The sequence below is a fragment of the Ceratotherium simum genome, chromosome 13 (genome assembly GCF_057802395.1).
Source record: "Ceratotherium simum simum isolate JZ-2026a chromosome 13, ASM5780239v1, whole genome shotgun sequence".
NCBI classification, from domain to species: domain Eukaryota; kingdom Metazoa; phylum Chordata; class Mammalia; order Perissodactyla; family Rhinocerotidae; genus Ceratotherium; species Ceratotherium simum.
Genome location: NC_141912.1, coordinates 45,639,220 through 45,657,138, shown reverse-complemented (window position 1 = coordinate 45,657,138; position 17,919 = coordinate 45,639,220). Strand labels below are relative to the sequence as shown.

General features: G+C 40.0%; 1 protein-coding gene across 7 annotated transcripts in view; it reads left to right on the top strand.

Annotated features, from left to right (window-relative positions):
- The first annotated feature begins 16,486 nt into the window (after positions 1-16,486).
- SUPT3H (SPT3 homolog, SAGA and STAGA complex component) overlaps positions 16,487-17,919 on the top strand; it is a 549,045-nt gene continuing 547,612 nt past the window's right edge. For 4 of the 7 annotated variants that reach the window (XM_087438676.1, XM_087438675.1, XM_087438677.1 and 1 more), the window contains exon 1: positions 16,489-16,656. The gene's annotated coding sequence lies outside the window, so the exon portion shown is untranslated. Of the gene's footprint in view, positions 16,657-17,919 lie in introns of all 7 variants that reach the window. The other 3 variants (XM_087438674.1, XM_004424063.3, XM_087438678.1) reach the window with 3 other exon arrangements.

The window sequence follows — 17,919 nt, the reverse complement described above, 5'->3', positions numbered from 1 at the left end:
GGCTTTTGTCTAACCAGGGAGAAGGCGAAGAAACACCACTGAAGGGCAGGCACAGAGGAGGCAGGAGTGGAAAGGCAGGGATTGCGAATGGAGACAGCTTAGAGTAGGAAAGAGGTATAAGGTGGGTCCTTTGCACTTGCAGTTCCTTATGCCTGAAGACTTTCATCCAGGATATCCGCGTTTACTGCCTCGTCCTTTCAAATGTCACTTTCTCACTGAAGTCTTCCCAGACTCTGTATGCGAAATAGCAATTCTCCCCCAATGCCCCAACTGATTTCCTTATGTCTCTTCCCCTGCTTTATTTTTCTCCATTTGTCTAACAGTTCCCCATTTGGTATATATTCACCTGTGTTTATTTGCTTATAACCTGTCTCCTGTCTTCCCCCAACTCACACATATGTTAGACAGTCAGCTCCATGAGAGCTTCTCTTTTTGTTTACTGCTGAATCCCCGGCACCTGGACCAGTGCCTTACACATAGTAGGCACTCAATAAATACTAGTTTGAACACAAATAAATGGAGAAGTGGTGATCAAAAGCAGCAGAGATGTTCTAGTTCCTTGAATAGACTGCATCTCCAACATTGATTAGCTAGATTACACATACCTCTCTTGATTATAAGGAAAATCAGAATGATTGAGTATAGAAGAAGACAGCTTAAACCCACTGCCAACTGCTGAAGAAAAACAAAAGAAATCCTTAAATCCTATCTTTGTCTTAATGACACAGTTAATGCAATGAACTTGGATCCTTACTATAAGTGGTTGTGATAACAGCCTCGTAAGTGTTTTACAATCCTAAGAAGAAAAATGTCCCTGAGCGTGGGCTACTTTTTGAAACTGCATATATTTGCCAAAATGTTTTGCAAACATTGTGGTAAAGTTATTTAAAAAAAATAATCTACATTTATGCTTTTCCAAAAAAGGACTGTTAAATAGATATTTCACTATTGATTGTTATAGTCAAGATTTTTTTTAAATGCTTCATATAACTGATTATTATCTTTTAGCATTTTATAAGAAGCTCTATAAAAATTCCTAAAATATTCACTGAGAAATATATAAAATATTAATATGTATTTAACCAACTTGGGTGAAACCATTTTAGGGCTCTTTAAAATCTTTTGTATTCTTCTGTTTAAATCTTGGTTTCAAATGACTTGCTCTGGAAGACATCCTGATATTGACTGATCTTTCATAATTCAGCTTGTGGTATATGATTTTTGCAACTCCAAGCTCGGTATGAGGCAATTTACAAAATTTGCCAGTTGCTAGGGAATAATTGTTTTCAAATTCCTGTTTATATTAGCTTCAGCTAAGGAAGAAGACAAGTTAAAAGAGGATAAGGAATGCTTAAATTGTTTTCAAGAAAGTGAAGTGGTAAAGAAACTCTTAAATGGGTAAAGAAAATTTATGGAGAGAAAGATGAGATACTATTATATACTCTCTGTATATTTTATTATATATTATATCTATATACAATATAGTATATATTATATACAGTGTATATTATATACTCTTTGAGCATAATTAACCAAGACTCATCTTGCATTATTTAATTTATTTCTCAGAGTGTAACAGAATGTTAAGTGGGACATTTCTTGATGCTCTAGAAGTAACTACTAGAACCCAAGGCACTAGGACCCAAAGCTGAAAACAAAGAGAAGTTGAGTATCCACGTTACCACTGTTTGGAATGACAAGGATGCATGAATTTTGTTTGTGCCCAGCAGGCCCTGCAGAGAGTAGCAGTACTGGAACCATTAAATGAACCAGTAGCTCATTTAAGAGCGCTGCCAGTAGGGTTGGAACTGGAAATGGCAGAAGGGAGCTGTTGGAAGAGGATGAGCTTTCACATTAGGAAAATGTATGGGTTTTTGAATGCCTGTTATTTGTTAGCCGGAAAGGCAGGGACCCCCAACAGTCAGTCACATAAACAAGATTTGCCCTCTTTTCATTATCCAATTGTTCAATTACTGGTTATAGTTTTTAAAAGCCCACATTATCCAATTTAATTCTTATGGAAATCCTGTGTGAGGTAGGAATTTTTGAAAATCATACCACTTTTTCAGATTAGGAAACTTGGGAATGGACTCAGAGAAGTTATACAGCAAGTCCAAGGTCACACAGTGAGAGAGCCAGGACTTAAACCAATTTTTTCCAGCTTCATAGGCCCTCATGTATGTATTCAGCATCTCTTACGGACAAGGCACTGTTAAATGCATTAAAGACTATATACATATGTCTAAGATGGTTCTTGCTCTTAAAGAATCTTAAGGAGGTCTCTATTTAGGAGAAGTTCTTAAGGAGTTGGGTGAGAAGACAATAAAGGTCTCATTAGTAGGAGATAATACAACAAAGAAAGCTAAACTGCTCATTAGAAATGAACAGAAATTTTGGCGGGGTTTCCCCACTGTAGAGACAATCCACAATCGAAGAGAGAGAGTAGAATGGATGGTTGAATGACTTGCCAGAGAGGCTGACACTTCTTTCTTTTCCCAGAAGTGTTTTCTCAGATATTCTTATTTTACCCTCCTAGTAAGCCTATGATTTAAGAAAAATGGATATTACCCTCATTTTACAGATGAGTAAATATGAGCTCAGATGGATTGGGTGATTCAGCTAAAATAACCTGGCACCCAGGGGAATTAACAACCAGATCTGAGCATAAAACAGGGTGTCATTCTACCACTGAATACTAGAGTGGCTTCAAATGATAGATGATAAGATTTTAATATTCATAAATTATTTCTATATATGAGATTGGAGTGGACTTCCAGTTTTCAGTGTGACATAAAAAGAGCTTGGAAATCATCTCTCATCCTCACAAAAAAGAAAAAAGCTGAACAAACTGAAAATCAACCATTCCTCTTAGACCCATCAGAGAATTGAGATAACCACTGCCCCAAGCACAGGAGAGACAGATCAACACAGACAATCACAGCTTACCAGGAAGAGAAACTATGACTGGATTCTGGTGGAACACTTAAAGTGGGTAATTCACTAACTGCTGGAGACTCAACTTGTGAAGTAGTTTGAGAGATTGAAAAAAAAACTCTTGGAGGCCCAGCCTTAGGAGAACCCCCTTACATACCTAAGTTTTACCTCCAGGAGCCCCACTAGGTTCTCAGGGTGAAGATCAGAGAAAAATACCCTGGAACTTCCTACAGGAGGATGGGGGAAAGTAGCCATTCTGAAATATGCCCAGAGCACTCTGTTCTGCTTAACTCTGTTCTGCCTTTGCTTGCTCTCAAGAGTAACTGTTTTACCAGAGCCTAACTGACCTGGGGGAAGAGAAATATCCAATTCCAGCCCCTCTAGCCTTCCACATGGGGGAAGAGAAATACGCTACTCCAGCCTTTCTAGTCTTCCAGTCCAACTTAATAGAGGGTGGGGAGGAGTGGAGAGGAAAAGATGAGAAGTACATGTGAAGGTCACAGCCCAGGGAAATATGCTTACTAAAGAACTGAAACCTAATCATCTGATTATAGGACACTTCCTCTGCCCCATACTTTACCACCTCATCCATCAGGATCTTGTATAATAACAAAAGATTACAGCTAAAGGATCTGCAAGCCTCAGACTCTACTTGAGAAGGAGTCTCTAGGAGAGACGAAAATAAGGATACTAGAGGAAATTTAGCCTCTGACAATATGGCTACAGCAACAGTAAACACAGCCTAACTCCTAGCCAGATAAACATAATACCTCACATCGAAGGCCTATCTACCTCAGTTTCTTTCACCCAATACATCATGTTCAATTTTCAACAAAAAATTACAAGGAATGCTAAAAGGTAAAAAACACAATCTGAAGAGACAAAGCAAGCATCAGAACCAGACATATAGTGGAGTTTTCGGAATTATCAGACTGGGAATTTGAAATAACTATGATTAATATGTTAAGGAGTCTAACGGAAAAAGTGGACTACAATGCAAGAATGGGTGGATAATGTAAGCAGAGAGATGGAAATGTGAAGAAAGAATCAAAAAGAAATGCTAGAAATCAAAAACACTGTAGCAGAACTGAAAAATGCCTTTGATGGGCTCATCAGTAGAAATGACAGGGACAAAGAAAGAATCACTGAGCTTGAAGATAAGCTAATAGACACTTCCAAAACTGAAAAGCAAAGAGAAAAAAAGAACGAAAAAATCAGGACAGAATATCCAAGAACTGTGGGACAATTAGAAAAAGGGTAATATTATTGTGATGGGAACGCCAGAAGAAGAAAGAGTGAAAGGAACAAAAGAAATATTTAAAGTAGTAATTGCTGAGAATTTTTCAAAATTAATGACAGACACCAAACCACGGACTAAGAAGCTCAGAGAACACCAAGCAGAATACATACCAAAAAAATCTACACCTAGGCATATCGTATTCAAACTGCAGAAATCTAAGAGAGATTGGAGCATGCATCCAAAGTGTAAAGGGTTTTTGCTTTGATTTTTTCAAATTAATATTAGAATTTCTTGGTCTCCCTTCTTTTTCTTCTGACTCCCCCATCTAAATTCTCTTCTGTTGGGAAATATGGCAAAATTGTCACAGGGGGCTGTAAAGCCTAATTATTTCCCCTTTCTATGAGGAAACTATATTTAAATATAAATAGCAAAAAATAAAGTGTTCTATTAGCTTTATCTCCCCAAATGGACTGCAAATTTCTTGAAGGCAGAGATTATGTATTATATAATTCTGAATTTCCTAGAACGTTTAGCACTGTTTATACTGTACAAGCAAACGAAATGCAAGTTGTTTTAACTGATTGGAAGCACGTGCAAAAGCCTAACTGTACTGGAACCTGGCAGCTGTGTGTTGCTGTGATGCTGAAAGCTACACTGCTGGTATTTCAAATACCAGCGGGGGCACCCGTGGTGGACAAGTTGCAGCAGAGCTTCTAGACTAAGACAGACTAGGAAGAAGGACCTGGCCATCCACTTCATAAAAACTGGCCATGAAAACCCCATGAACAGCAGCGGAGCATTGTCTGATATAGCACCGGAAGGTGAGAGGATGGCGCAAAAAGACCAGGCAGGGTTCCGCTCTGCTGTGCACAGGGTCGCTAGGAGTCGGAATCCACTCAACAGCACTAACAACAAAAAATACTGGAACCTGCAGGTTAGGACTGCAACCTGGTGAAGAGATAAGCCACCAGTCACACGGATTAAATAGTTTTGAAGCAGTATTTAAATATTTAAAAAGTAAAACTCATCTCGTCTATGATCCCATAGTATGTTGTGTGTATAGTGCAAGACCCACAATGATCTGTTTACAGATCCATTTCTCCTGTTAGACTGTAAGCTCCTCTAGGACAGAGATTACATCTTTGTTCCTCTTTTAATTGTGAGAGGCACTTAATTCATATTTGGTAAATAAAAAGTTGAGAGACACCTGATCAGAGGAAAGAGAGTCTAAAGCCATTCTATAGTAATAAAGTTACGCATTTAAAAGAAGTACCTAAATGTTATATTTCAGAGCAATTTTGAAGGAGATTTCTCCAGAAGAGAGATGTGCTCCCTTGCCCCACAAACCCAAGCTTCTCGGGGAGTCTGGATTCCACTCATTCCCCTTCCACCCGGTGACTTTCATATCTCTATTTCCATTGGTTCCTTCTCTTTTTTTCCCTAATCTAGTGTCCTCTTCATGGCGGGGAAACCCAACAGCAAAACAACCAAACCTCTTCCCATTTACCCAACTACCCTTTCCACTTCTGTCTTGTTTCCTTCCTTCCTTTAACTGCTAAATTTCTCAAAATCATCATTGTTCAATACATTCACATTCACAACCCCACCACACCATCAAGACGAGTTATGTTAATGTTAAAGAATTTCTAACTGAACTCAGAACTTATTTCTCAGTTTCTCATCAACTTTAAGTTCCCTGTGTTTTAAGATCTTTTCATAAAGCAATGATCCTTTTATGAAGTGAGTAAGCACATGCTAATTTATCTGTTTCCTGTAGTTGTTAGGAGAAAGGCAGGTTTCCAGGTTGAGGTGCTGCCAAGGAGGGCTGTCTGAGCCTCTCACAGAAGAGTTGGAGTTTGGGGTTTGGCTCCCCAACCCTCACCAGGCAACATTATCACTGTTCCAGAACTGACTCGCCCTAACTCATAAGAGATGCAGCATAAAAACCAAAATGCTGAGTCATTGATTGGCAATGAGGAAATATAACTGTTGGGTGGAATGAACCTTCCTATCAGCCTGATCATCACACTATTTGGGAAGCTTCATGGAAGCCAAAATATCTAAAGATTGCTGGTCACAACATTTCAGGGTAAGGGGAGTTAGCGACCTCATTTGAATTCTTTAATAATATTAGGACTCTGATAGCCTGACCCATTTATCTTTTCCCAGTTATCTCCACAGTATACGAACGTGCTATGCCAGTTTGTTCTAATTCTGCTTTTTCTATGCTTTGTGACCAATTAACCCCTTTTCTTATTTACATACTATTCTAATCAGGTTATAATTAAGGCTTGTTAGCTTCGACCTATGTCCCTTCCGTGATCCATCATTTGTTTATTGTACAAATTAACTTTCAGAGGTTAGTTTTATCTGTTAAGTAGTTGGGGGAATTTCTCACTGTCATCTGCTATGTGCACCTATAGATATTAAATATGCATTTCCACATATTATGTCATATTTTTTAAAGCAAGGCATACCTGGATAAATCAGCCTGATCACCCACCTACCTATTTGGCTGTAAAATAAGTCTTTAAGATCCTTTGAGACCATGACTATTGGCTTTTCCATTGTTTAGGGTATTCAAAAGAATGTCCCCCAGATCCTGAAAGTAGTTCCAAGTTAGGTTCCAAATATTTGAGCAAAGGCAACATTGCTGGAACAATGGTAGTAGACAATGACTGTATTATTGGTGTGTAACATAAAAATCACAGTCATAGACGTGTGTCCAATCACAGAGAAACTGTTGAACTAAGCATGACTGGCTCACTTCAAGTTTCATTAATATTCATGTATTATTTGTTCACTTATTTTGTAATCTATTATCATTTATTGAAGGATAAGCAGTTGCAAGGGCCAAAAGTTTAAGAAAAACTTATAAGAGAATAATTTAACATTGAGAAAATTCAATTCATAAACTTTCTCCCCATGAATTGAGAAACGACCACTATTATTTAGTTAGAATGGTTGATACCAGTGCAGGAGCACAATTTGAGAAGTGCTACTATACAACGAGTTACTGAATATGTTTGATGCAGTGAACAACAATTTTATTATTTCTCTATTATAAATGTAGAAATTGAGTAGAGAGGCAAAAATGTTTTATAGTATTTCCTTTGTAAGACTTGGAAGAAAGGATTCTCTTTGTTCAGAATTTTTAATCTTGTATGACACCCATTTCTAGAGAGAAACCAGTAGAGTTTTTGTTCTGAATAAATATATTTTACTATAATACGGAAACTGTTACTAACAAATGACTAGAATGTGGTCAAGTAGCATAGTTTGCTTGCTAGTTGGAGAAAGTCACAAGTTCTGTACAAGTTCTCAATCATTAGCAAACCTCAAAATCACCTGGAGAGATTGTGGAGCTCTGCCTCCTGAGTTTTTGATTTTGTTGGTGTGTAGTGGGGCCTAAATTTGCATTTCTAACAAGACGTACGTGCTGCAAACATACTTTGAGGACCACTGCTCTATACCCTGCAAATTTTCAGTTTAATAAGCCTTGGTTCTCTCTCTCCAATTCCTCATATTGTTTCAACAAAACTTTATCAGTTTATGCCTGTTTTACTGCATCATCTCCACTTTTTCAGTATACTCACTTTCCCACCTTACAGGGAAAATTGGGGTCAATAGGTATGAAGTATGAAGTGCCTCAAATTCTTATTCCTTTCTTCCAGTCTATCTTTTTCTTTTTTTTGCTGAGGAAGATTCGCCCCGAGCTAACATCTGTGCCAATCTTCCTCTATTTTTTATATGGGTCACGGCCACAGCATGGCCACTGACGAGTGGTGTAGGTCCATGCCCAGAACTGAACCCCAGGCTGCCGAAGCAGAGCGCACCCAACTTAACCACCAGGCCACGGGGCTGGCGCCTCCCTTTTCCATTTTAAGGCTCATCCCACTTCCTGGACTCTTGATCAAAAACTTTCCTATCTCTTCCAGGATCTAATTCCATCTTTTCATCCTAGAGATTTTGTCATTGGCCCTCTTCTATCTCAAGTGTTCAATCTTTCTCTGTTTACCAGCTTCTTTTCCAAAGCTTGTAAATAAGCTCAAGTCCTTGATCTTGAAAATCTACCCTATGACCCTAGATATTTCTCTAGCTACTCTCTTCTTCACAGGCCAAGTTCTTTGGAAAGAATAACACACTTGATTTCTCAACTTCTTATCTACTCTTCCCTTTCAAGTCACTATGACCAAGTTTCTAATCCCACCACTCTATTGAAGCTGTTTTGTCAAAGGTCATTTTGAACTGGCTAAGTCCAATTAACTCTAATTCTCATTTTTTTTTTTTTTTAAAGATTTTATTTATTTTATTTTTCCCCCCAAAGCCCCAGTGGATAGTTGTATGTCGTAGCTGCACACCCTTCCAGTTGCTGTATGCGGGACTCGGCCTCAGGATGAACGGAGAAGTGGTGCCTCGATGCGCACCCGGGATCCGAACCCGGGCCACCAGCATCGCAGCGCACGCACTTAACCACCAAGCCACAGGGCCGGCCCTCTAATTCTCATTTTATTACTATTAATCTCTCTCTTTGAAACTCTCTGATCTCCTGGTTTCTATGACACCACTACCTTCTCAGTGCTCTTTGTAGACTCTTCTTCTCCCTCTCCTATTGAATGTGGGTGTCTAGAATCCAATCTTTGACTCACTTCTCTTTGTTCTCTGTATGCTTTCTTGGGCATTTCATTGTCTCTCTTGGCTTCAGATGTGCCCACACAGATCCTTGTGAGAATGTTTCTAGGCCAAAGCTAAGAACAAGGCTAAATTCCACATCTAAGTGATGTATGTGGAATGCTGTGTGCTGTACGGTGCTTGTTCCCAAAGCTAAATCTCCATCTACTCTCTTGAACTCCTGACTTTATTCTAGCTTCTATCTTTACCATTCTGTCTGAATAGTTGACTCCTGGTTATAGCCACCTGAAATTTTGTATGGCCACTCAGTAAGCTGAGAAACCTTAGATTCATCCTTGAGTTCCATCTTTGCCTTACTTCCATCCTCATATCTTACAGTAACTAAGTCCTATAGTTATACTTCCTTAGTATTTCTCTTACCTGTCATCTTCTATCATTTCCTATTCCATGGATATAGCTCTAGCCCATACCTCTTTCCTGAATTGGTAGCTCCTTCCAATTTTTCACCCTTCCAACCTTTCTTGCTTGTTACTGTTAACTTACTAACAGGCAAATTTAATCGTGTCATTACATTTAAAAAAAACACATATGTCCAAGGCTTCCCATTTTTTATTAGATGAAGTCCAAATTCCTTAACATAATGCACAAGACTTTCTTTGATCTGACCCCTACCAATTCTCTGGCTTCCCTTCTTACATCCTATGCTCTCATCATGCTGGACAACTTGCAATTCCCTTTAACATACTGTGGCTTCGATCATGCTGCTCCTTCTGCCTAATTATCTTTCCTCAGTTTGTTCAACTATTACTCACTTTTCAAGGCTGAGTTTTTGAGTCATCTTCTCAATAGTAATAATAATAAACAACATTTATTAAGTGCTTATTATGTGCGAGGCACTTTACATACATTCTCATGTAATCCTCACAACGAGATTTTGAAGTTTATATCATCCTCGATTTATGAGGTGACAGAGGGTCAGAGAGATTGCCTTGTTGACATCTTTTTCCACCCAGTCAGCACTTAGTGCCCTCAAATGACTACTCCCTACTTTGTGTCTGTGCTATAATCTACACACAGAAAAGTGAAATAATTTATATTACAGCTGATAGTTTTGAAGGAAATGATCAACAAATTGTTTAAGGAAATGTATTAATAAGCTGCTTTGAAGGCCAGTAAGCCTTCAAAGACTGGGGCAGCTGGAGTCTAAGAAAAGAAGAAAAGATAACCAAACTACTTAGTATTAGAAATAAATAGGAACTGGTGGGCAGGCAAGACAGAGAAGGGCAGAGTAGAAAGAAGGAAAGGGGGCACTGTAGACCAACACGGCAAGTGGCAGGAGGGCTTCTAAGAATGGGCATTTACTTTTAAACTGTGTTTCTGTGATGTAAACCCCCTTTCCTCATCTCAAAACTTTAATGAAACCTGCTGTCCCCACGCAGAGCTTTGTGAAAATGCTTTTGGCTGAAATCTAGGGATAAGGCTAAGTTCCACATCTGAGTAGATGTTTGTGGAATAAGGACAGTTGGCAGCTCATCCATGAACTTTGCTAATTTAGCATACGTGGAAGTTCAGAGCAAGAGGGGACTGTGAGAACATTAGCTCCCCAGAAATACAAAGAAATCTTGTGTTCGGCATCAGCCTTGCAAAGGAGGTGGAATGGAGGCTCAAGCCAATCTTAACCTAGAGCTTAGAAGTCAGGGAGATCTCAGCTAACATCTGGGTTACATAATATCATAGCACCTTTTGCTCTTGTTTATATACCTTTTTCTCTCCTAAATTTATCAGGAAGAAGTCTTTTGGAGGGTGGAAACTCTGTGTTATTTATCATTATAACTCCAAGGCCTAAAGACTGGTGTGCTTAATGAATCCTCAATAAATGTTTGTTAAAAGAATATTTGGTGGCCAGCCAATGCTCTAGCAGTTAAGTTTGGCGCGTTCTGCTTTGGCAGCCCCAGTTCATGGGCGGAACCCTGGCTGCAGACCTACACCACTCATCAGCCACACTGTGGCGGTGACCCACATATAAAGTAGAGGAAGATTGGCACAGATGTTAGCTCAGGGCTAATCTTTCTCAAGCAGAAAACGAGGAAGATTGGCAATGGACATTAGCTCAGGGACAATCTTCCTCAGAAAAAAAAGAACAAAAGAAAATTTGTCATATTCACATATATATTGAATTCAGAAAAAATAAAATGCTCATATTTGAGATAGGATCTTGTGTGTAATTTATTCCCATGTCTAATGCATCAAAAATATAAATAGCATAAAAATTACTCAATAGCTAACTAAAAACTAGAGGACAATAAAAACTACAAATTAATGAACGTTTTCAATGTGTCAAGAACTTTTCATTTAAATCCTGATAACTCTACCGTATAGGTATTCTTATACCTATTTTATAGTGTAATATTTACACTTATTTTCTGAGAGGTTGAGTAATTTGTGCAGGGTATTATGGCTGATAAGTGGCACCAAAGGCCATATTTTTTGCACTTATACTTGACTGAATTAATGAGGTTGTTTTAAATATATTCGGGAAAGAGAAAATACAGCTTATGCTGCATCTACAAGAAGCTAAAAATAAAAATAGAATAACTTGGTCAAATCTGTTGGTATAGCTCCTTGATTACTATTTAACCATTGATCTGAGCATTCCTTAGTCAAAACAGATTTATTGCATCCAGCTTCAGAGTGTGAACTAGGAATAGGAGATTGCATTAACCATACTGTAGCTTATTTCACTCATGGCACTGATTAATTTTTGGCCCTGTTTCCATGCATAATAGAAAAATAAATGTATATGTATAATAGAATATGGAGGCAGTTATTCAAATAATTCACTCAAATAGATCCAGTTTTACATCTAAATATTTCAGTGAAAATACTTTGGGGAACTGGATGTTTCCATGTATTTGCCTTAACTGAATTCTCCACTTACTATCAGGTATTGATAGACCAAAAAAAGAAGTCATTTCTTTTTTCCTTTTTTTTTTTTTTACACAAAGGGATGTTTAGCTTTCCTCACATCTTCTTAAAACAAGACTAAAATACTCCTTGACATATGTTAGACAGGTCTAGGTGGGCCTCTATTATGTGAGCAGGATTAGAAATTAGATTATTATTATAAAGTTACAAATACAACCTTTCCTTCATTTCCATAAGAACTTACTTATGTCAAAAACATTAAAGATAATACAAACACTGTACTTAATTATTTATTTATACCTAAAACTGAATTCTTGGTCTCTTACACCCAACCAACATACTCCATCCCCAGTCTTTCCCATCTCAGTTGATGGCAAATTCATTTTTCCAGTTTCTCAGAAAACTTTAGAGTCATCCTTGATTGCTCTCTTTCTCTAGAACTCCAAATCCAATCTTTCAGGAAATTGTATTTATTTTCAAAATATACCCAGAATCCAACCATGTCTTATGGCATCTACTATAATAACTCTAGTATAAGCTACCATCATCTCTTGCCTGGGTTACTGCAATAAGACCCAATACTCTACAAACCATTTTCAACCCAGCAGCCAGAGTAATCATTTTAAAGCCTAAATCACATCATATCAATCCTGTGCTAATAGCCTCCCAGTCTCAGGCACACAGGCCTTCCACCATCTGGCCTCCTAGTTCCTCTGTGACCTCACATTATCCTATTTTCTTTCTGGGTCACTCTGCTTCAGCTAAAATTGCCTCCTGGCCATTCTTGCAACTTACCAGGCCTGTTGCCACTTCAGGGCCTTGGCATAGGTTGTTCTCACTGTCTAGAATGCTCTTTCTTTAGATATCTGCAGCTATGTCCTTCACCTTCTGCCAAATCATTATTCAAATGCCACTTTCTCAGTGAGGCCCACCCTGTTTGCCTGATTCAGAAATTACCATTCTCCCGTTCCTCCTGTGCTCTGTCTCATTCCATATCTCTTCCCTGTTGTATAATTTTTTTCCCTGTAACACTCATGGCCTTCTAACATATTATATAATTCAGGTATTTATTTTGTTTATTATCCAACTCCTCCTACTAGAATGTGAGTTTTGATGGCATGGATTTTGTCTGTTTTGTTTACTGCTATATCTGTAGTATAGATAGATACTAGAATAGTGTCAGGCACATGGTAGGCCCACAGTAAATATTTGATGAATGAATGAAATAATTAGCACCCATCACTCACATTCAGCAAATAGATCTTATCTTCAAGTGGGGGGAATGTAAAAGTTGTTTATTTCCAGTACAAGAGGTATTATATATTGGATTCCATGGGAATGGGAGCAACTAAGTTTCCATGCGTCTAGAGAGCTCACTGGTCCTTTGAAGCCCTGATATTCTATGATTGCTTTCCCATTCTGAATCTCAAAAGCATGATCATCTTCTCAGCAGCTAAGCACTAATTTTAAAAGATCCTGGATCTACAATCCAGGATCTACTACAATGAGAGGTTCCTAATAGGGTGGATCATTACAGTTCTACAAGCTGCTCAATACTGCAATTCTTAACATTTCTTCTCTCATCACTGTGTTGCTCTTCCTACTTTGAAGTATATAAATGTAATTGGAAATTATGGAAGCCAATTTGATTACACTTCAAATAATTTTGTGATGCATTCCCCTCCCGTGTATCAATGGATTTGATTAGTATATATTTTTCTCATGTCGGTCTTTCTTTTGAAATGCATAATATCAGTTGAACATCCAAGTTGGCCTAAAGCAAGAGCCCTGCATATTCACGTAATTTTTGGTAGCACAAATATGAATGCTGGAATTATTCTGTAAAACTTTAAGATCCATCTTTCAGTCATTCCTATTTTAAAGGAATAGAATCAGGGCTGCAAGGTTTTAGCTCATTTGTTTTAATCACCTCATTTTATAGATATGAAAACTGAAGCCCAATGATGTTAAGTGACTTGCCCAGGTACCACAGAGCTGAGTAATCTTTTTGGTTGGAACAACTTGTTCTAAAAATAAAGCAAGGTACCTTTGAGCTTGCAGTTGAAAAATAATTCTAAATATCAGGAAATTAATTGAATATAGCAACAATTGCAATATACAATTCTAAACAATATGCAGTTCTATCCAGTTTATTTCCATGGTTACTATATACACATTAGAAATCTAAGGCAAATATAGCAAAGGATAAAACAACTGATAAATAGGAAAAGAAATTGCCCCTACAAGCATCCTAATAAATAAGAGTCATGGATCACAAAAGAGTAAGAATTTGCAGGTCACCTGAAATGAACTGTCCCCATAGCATCCCCATGAGAAGAACCCACTTTATCACAGAGATGATTCCATATTAGGCATGGCTTCTGCTATTCTTTGGGGGAATTAGGGCCTCTTTTATTACCTAATCTAGTCATTTTTTTAAGATGCCACAAGGCCTTTTTACTTAGATATACACACTTTCTCTTTGCACTGGTGAGTCTATACGAAGGTTATTATGCCAGAGGAATGTAAACGTCTACAGTAACAATGCTTCATTTTCCTTTAACGGTTTTGTTCAAGGGATGGAGACATTTTTGTGGTGTGATGAATTCACTTGGTCTCCTGATGTGTTTTCTCCACATGCTTTGGAAATCATGTATTTTTTCAGAGAGGTGATAGTCATCAATGTCTTAATTTCAGCAACAGCTTCATTGTTTTAGCTTTGTTATAATTAAGATGCCCTAGTAGCATTGATAGTTTAGGATATTTGATATTAATCTAATGGAAAATATTTTTGACCCTTTGTGTACAGCAGCGCTCTCAAACTACAAAGTTATAGCTAAATTAAATTTTTAAAAATGGATTTTAATAGATTCCAGGAGGTAGGGACACTAGGATAACTCATGTGATTTCAAAGTTAAGGTCTCTGCCAACAGCACAATTCACGATTTCCTAAGAGTGAATTTCTGAGCTCCCTCTACCAGTCTTAACTCCGTTTCCTTTCTCCATGGCTCACTTTCATTAACTCTTATTGTGTGTGATCATATGTAGGTTAGACACCAGTAGCCTGAGAGTAAGATCTGGGTTCTATTCTGAAAAACTAGGTCAAATCTGGCCTCCATGTGATGCAGGTAAAACTCCCATGCAAGAACTACTATGGTAACATTAATTGAACATAGTCTTAATTGAAAGGATCTGCTTCTGTTATATTTCCTTAGGGTTCCTAAGGGTTGTATTTCCTTAGATGTAATATTAATTGTTGTCTTAATTTTCTCCTATTTTCTTGGTAATGTACTTGAAAGGGCTTTTCAACCATTGTATAAACCAGTCTTCGTTTGTAAGAAATTATGACAATTCTCTCTCATTGTTACTCTCCTTTACACTCTACACTTTGCCCAGCATTGAACTGAGCCCTGATTTACACATTATGGTGAGCTTTTACATCCTAAATATATTTAATCTTTTGGAACTTTAAAGGATTTGGCAAATATTGAATGAAGTGTTGGGGAGATTAAAGAGAACTAAACACAAAATTAACAGAAGACTCAACTACAATCCACTGAGGAAATAACCAAATAAGTTGCTATTTTAAACAATGTAAGCAAATAGGAGGAAGGAAGGGATTATTTCAGAACACAAATATTCATATGCAAGAAAATTACCGAAGCAGTAATGCTTAAAAAGATCTGATGAAAGGTAGTAGTTGAATCTCTAGGATATATTTTATATTTGACATTGTAGGAGTGGATGTAAGCATGGATAAACCAGGTTTCCTCCCCAAGCAGCTGAAAAGAATGTTAATAACAAGACTTCACATAATATAGTGAAAGCAACCGAAATCATTGTCTTACAACTGTATTAATTTAAAGAACTACATCTGTATTACTCAAATGTGAGAGGACAGGATGTACAATTCAATAGCGGGGGTGCAAGATTTACAAATGAGGAAGAGGCCAACATCTTAAGTAAAAATACCAGATCACCCCTAAAAGACTTTGAAATAGAAAAAGATTTCAATAATAAAAACGTGGTCTTTAAATGCCTGAGCTTCGTAAAATGAGTTGGCGGGGGTGGGGGGTGAAAATTGCAGACCATATTTTCCTACTGCATGTCCAATGACTGTGCAGGGGCTGGGTGGGGAGGGCTGGGGTGCGGGAGCCCGCGGAAGGGCTGGTGTTTCACGATCCCAGGAAGGGCTCCATGTCCACACCCCGGCCTTCGGTGCTTCGGGGGACTGGGTCTTTCTGATCTCCCCGTTTCCCTTCACCATTCTAAAAGCACAGTCCGGCTAAGACGCTGGTTCACCCCAATTCCTGGCTCAATTCCATGGGCCGATTTGTGCTCTGAAGTTGACAACAAACTTCCAGTGTCGGTCACCAACCCCTCGAAAATCCTAGCCCTCTCAGCTCCACTTCTAAAACAGCCTCCGTCCTCAGCTCATCCCCTCTCCTCTCCCAGCAGCCCCCGCCCTCAGGGACGCCGCGCGGCTCACGGTTGCCCGCCCCGGGCCCCGCGGCCCGAGGACCACAGCGGCAGACACAGCGGCCGCCCGCGAGCACCCCGACGCCCCGCCCCCCGCGAGCGTGGCGGAAGTGGCTCGCTCGGGAAAGGAGACCGCGCGCCACCTGGCTGAGCGCGCATGCGCCAGCGCCAGCGCCAGCGCCCGCGCCGCCAGTGGTGGGGGCGTCGGTAGCGCTCCCTCCTTCGTCTTCGCAACCCCCGCCTCACAGAATCGGGCTCACGCCATCTTGCGCCCCCCCCCACCCCGCCCCACCCGAGCCACCTTTTCTCTTTCGAAACTCTCAGCCCCCCACCCCGCCCCTTTCCAAGCGTGTCCCGGGCCGCAGGAGCAGAAACCGCACCATCTCCACCCCCACATTCTCCACGCGGGACGCGCAGCCGTGCCTACAAGTGTTCCTAAAGCAGAGGTTGTAGGGGGCGCGGAGGGCGGCGCGGGGCAGCGGGGAGAGGGCTGGGAACGGGAAGGCACGCCGCGCGGCGAGCCCCGCGCCTCCGGGCCCCGCCCTGGCCCCTGCCCGGGGACGGCCGCGGGGGAATAATTGGTGTTGGCGCTGGAGAGCTGAGGCGGCCGGTCGTGTGAGGCGCTGGCCCGGCGCGGCGCCCCGGCTCCCCCGCGGAGTGTGGCCTTGGCGCCTGGCTCCTCCCCGTCGGCGGGTGGGCGTGGGGCGCGGGCAGCCGGGCCGGCGGGCAGAGCCGGCGTGGCTGGGGTGTGTTAGGAGCACCTTCCGCGTGTCATCCAGGGAGTGCTTTGGGAGGAAGAATCCTTAAGGCAGGAAATTGTTGCTTTATGGGCAGGGTGGAAGAAGAGTTAAGTAGCGTTAGTAGAAGCGTAGCATCCAGAAAAAGGGCAAGATCCACTCTCTTCTCTGTGGGGTGAGCCCACCTCTGTGACCCCTGGGGAAATTACTTAGCATGTCTTTGGCTGGGTGCTCTGGTTTGTAAAATGGGGATAGTAATAGCCTAGCTCAGAATTGTGAGGATTATGTGAAGTAGCACACGTTAAATGATTACAACAGCGCCAGGCACTGATCAGTTACGTGTTAACTGTAATTAATTTTAGTCTCGATGTTTTAAGAAATTCAGAATGACTGTGACCTTGTTTTCTAAATTAAAAATCAAGGTGCTTGGTCTGACAAGCGAGAGTGGATTTATAGGGACAGTGGAATGTAATATCTGACACTCAGTCGATCCTGGACATACGTTGTTATTGTACACGTGGATAAATGAGCATAACTCCATGAGGCTGATAGAAATTTTAAACCATTTCTTTCGAAAGAAAGTAGGGTCCTTAATATGTGTGAAGGGCAGAACTTGGGAAGTGGAATTAAGTTAGCTCTGCAAAGCTTTACTTGAAGACCGAACTGAGGAGGGAACACTGATGGATGTTCCAGACAGGCTGGATTTGACTGAATGTGAGGAACAAGTTCCTGACAGTACTTTAAAAAGACAGAATGCACCTCATTGTGCCATTGCAAGTTTCTTGCTTCTGGGAATATTCAAGCAAAGATCTAGAGCAGCCCAGGTCTAGAGCAGCACTGTCCAATAGAACTTTCTGCCATGATGGAAATATTCTGTAATCTGTGCTGTCCTAATATGTTACCCTTAGACACAAGTGGCTCTTGAGCACTCGAAATGTGACTACTGCACTGAGGAACTTAATTTTTAATTTT